The following is a 3,612-nucleotide window of genomic DNA, read 5'->3' as shown; positions in this document are numbered from 1 at the left end:
TGAGTCCATTTCCCATTGGTCCAGATATATTGACGACATCTTTTTTATCTGGACCAATGGGAAGGACACACTTTTAGAATTTTTAATGGATTAACATGGCAGATATTAATCTTAAGTTTACTGCCAAGTATGATAATGACCAAGTGGAATTTTTGGATCTATTGATAAAAAATGAGGACAACAAATTAATAGTAGATCTGTTTGTCAAACCGACTGCGCGTAATACATTGCTTGACTTCACTAGTTTTCATCCTAAGAGTCAACGCGATAGTATTCCGTTCTCCCAATTCCTGCGTGTACGCAGGAATTGTACCAATCTTTATGATTTTGATATCCAAGCGTCAGAAATGAGGAAGAAGTTCCTAGAGCGAGGATATCCCCATAGATTGGTAAGAAGCTCCTACAAACGAGCTAGGTTTTATGACCGTAATGCTCTACTTGAAAATAAGGAAAAGAAAAAAACTGACCAGCTTGTCTGTGTCATCAAACATTCTACTCTTAACGATCGTGTAAAACAAATTATTAACAGCAACTGGCACATTTTAAACTGCAACCCTACATCCAAAGACACCTTGGCCAAACCGCTGTTCGCTCATAAAAGAAATAAGAACATCAAGGACCGAATCGTCCATTCAAGATTTAACAATAGTACAAATAATGTTGCCCTTGGACAGCGGTCTTTGTTAAATAACCTGCCTGTTCGTGGGACAGTACCTTGCTCCTCTTGTAAGTCATGTACCAACATTTTGAGAGGTGAGAACTATGTTCATAATGGTTTCTCAACAAAAGCCTGTGACATGTGGAATTGCAAAACCACAAATGTCATATATTTTATTCTATGCCCCTGTGGGTTAGGCTATGTTGGCGAAACTTCGAGATCGGTTCAAGTCCGACTGACAGAGCACAGATCCGCGATTAAAACCGGCAAGGTTTTGGCGCCTCTAGTGAAGCACTACTTGGAACACAATCACAAGCCTGACGAATTCCAGTGGCGCATCCTAGAGAAAATTAGAGTTCCAAATGATAAAGGTGGTTGCGCTATTCGCAAAAAGCGCGAGGTCTATTGGATTTTTGTTTTTAACACCTTTGCAAAGGGATTAAATTCTGAAATGCCATGGGAAAACGCGATTTTTTAATAAATTCATTGATCTTTAGTTATTTGTTCCTTTTAAACTGTTATGCTTTTATGGCTTGTTTATTTAAACAAACCATTCCCTCTACATACCTGGTTCCTTGTTCATGCTTAGTGGCATAGCGCCACTACCCTAATTAATAGGCTAGGACCTCACTTAATATGGTCGCGCATTAATATGGTATGGCATTAATTATTGCTCACATTTAATGCCATTACGCTATTAAATTAAATAATAGGCTAGGACCTTATTTAATATGGTCAGGAATCGATCTTTATATATGCTAGGATTGTTTTGGCAATGCTAGGATTGTTTTGGCAATATAACGCATATATTTTATGCTATATGTAAACCTTTGTTCTGGAGTTGAAATGCCTAGCTTAGGCTTTTGTCCAAAACGATCGGTCTCCGTATTCAGCCTTAAATCTGCATTATCCCTTTAAAATTTCCACCTGGGCAGACACGTGGTCAGTGCCGGAAGGTATTTCAGCCTTTCCGGATCTTGGCAGGGTTAGTCATCATTTTTTCACCGGACGCCGGACGCCGGAGCTAGATGGGAGTAGTCGTCACGCACGTGAAACTCCACTGGTAAGCCTTATAACGTGGCAGATCTGCACTGTGGGTTTATTTTCCCTCGCTGTGCAACTAGAGCTGAACGATAGCGCCCTTATCATTATTGATCCTATTAATCTTTGGGGCGGCTCGACTTGTATTCCTTTTCTTCACAGACTCCAAGCTCGACATTATCCTGTCTTGAGCAACGAGTGTTTATGTAAACAGAGAGAAAAGAAGTAGAAGTGCTAATCGTTTTCTACGGGACGCTTCCATAAAGCTGTGAATTTACACATAACAGACGCCAGACGCTGGATAGAACTATAATCTGTTTTAAAAAATTTTTTTTACGGTAAGCGGTTGTATTTAAACTAGCACCTTTGTGTCTCCGTTTATTTTATAAACGTTGCAAAGCCATCGTAAACGGCTCAGTTAAGTGAGAATGATGGTAGAACTACTGCCCTATTTAACTCAGGGCTGCTTGGTTTATTTACTTTTCCCTGCAGAGACTAGCTCGACATTACCCTGTTTTGAGCCACGAGCAACTACAAATAAGGAAGCAACTTACAGCCGATTTGGAAAGGCTTTAAAGATTGCACCGTGAAAAACTAATTCTTTGGTGAGTTTGAAAGTGTATGTAGAGGATTCACTGAATAACAAGACATGTGCTTGCATCATGCACTTACATATATAAAAAATATGTTAATTAGCACTATCGTGTTTTCCCCTTTTTTTAACACAGATAAAACCATTTTTTATTCTTCTACTTATCGCGCTGCACCTTATATTGCAAGTCAGATGTCCTTAATCAAAGAACTTTGGATATGATTAAAAAGGTGAGATAATTTAGGCACTCTTTGGTTAGTTAGCTCTAACGGAATATGCCTTGTAATTTTCTCATTGGTATTTCCCATCCTTGAATAAATAGGTAAACTTACCACTGATGTAAGAAATACCCTATTCCCTGTGGACTCTCTGCGGTGCACGTTAGGAATTGTAGCCATATTAGGAAAGGGCACGAAGATAATCATTCCCCATCCTTGATTTTAGTAAGTCCAATTACATGTACTCTATGTATTGGGTTTTTGATACAATAAGGAATGTCTTTGCTAAAATTAACAGGACATAGACGTTTTTGTATTTTCGGTAGATCAAATATGATGATTGCATGAACCCATGTTCTTTTTGTATAAATGTATGGTTTAGAATAATTTCTTTGCAAGTAATAGTTATGTATTAACAGATGGTTTTTATTATGTTAACCTTATGTTAATCATGCTGTTTTTTATTGTGCTGTGTTGAATATAACCTTGTGTTACACAAATAGTGTCAAATAGCTAAGGAGTGGAGGACAAACATTTTTGACTAAAGTAGTAATGCATTAACTAATGATTTCAATCAAAAAATAGGGTTGTTATAATATGTATTTTTCTGTTACATTGCAGAAAATTGTGTGGCTCCTGAAGAAGGCGTTGTCTTGCACGCCGAAACGCGCGTCGAAATAAATTTGCCACCCCTGGTTTTATTATTAATTGTTGTTCTATTTTGATATTGATGCCTTATTACTGTTTTTAATAATTTATTGTGTTTATTGTGATTTATGAATTGTTCACTGTGTCTATTGTGATTTATGAACTGTTTTTTTAAACAACTCTGTGTACAATATATGGTTTTTTTGATAAATAAATAGTACTTGTATGTATATGCATTTATTTAGTCGTCCGTCCCTCCTTGCATTAGTTTCCTTGTTTATGATTGCCTAGGAATTTTTTCACATACCTGTTTATTTCCCTGTCCTAGGAATCATTATTTCTATTCAGGGGGCCCTTGTTTTTCACATATGTTTACCCACAGCCTGTCTGTGTAGGGTGTTCCTCTTGTTATTTGGAAATTAAAAATTGGTTGTTGGTGATTATGGTTATCGGTG

General features: G+C 37.3%; 1 long non-coding RNA gene across 1 annotated transcript; it reads left to right on the top strand.

Annotated features, from left to right (window-relative positions):
• Positions 1 to 1,638: 1,638 nt before the first annotated feature.
• On the top strand, positions 1,639 to 3,393 carry LOC144819388 (uncharacterized). The gene is made up of 6 exons (XR_013607334.1): positions 1,639 to 1,721; positions 1,862 to 2,037; positions 2,192 to 2,304; positions 2,428 to 2,521; positions 2,614 to 2,734; positions 3,131 to 3,393. It is a non-coding gene; the product is annotated as an uncharacterized LOC144819388 (long non-coding RNA).
• The last annotated feature ends 219 nt before the right edge of the window (positions 3,394 to 3,612 follow it).

The sequence above is a fragment of the Lissotriton helveticus genome, chromosome 2_1, assembly GCF_964261635.1.
Source record: "Lissotriton helveticus chromosome 2_1, aLisHel1.1, whole genome shotgun sequence".
Lineage (NCBI taxonomy): Eukaryota > Metazoa > Chordata > Amphibia > Caudata > Salamandridae > Lissotriton > Lissotriton helveticus.
This window is presented reverse-complemented; position numbering and strand designations above follow the sequence as displayed.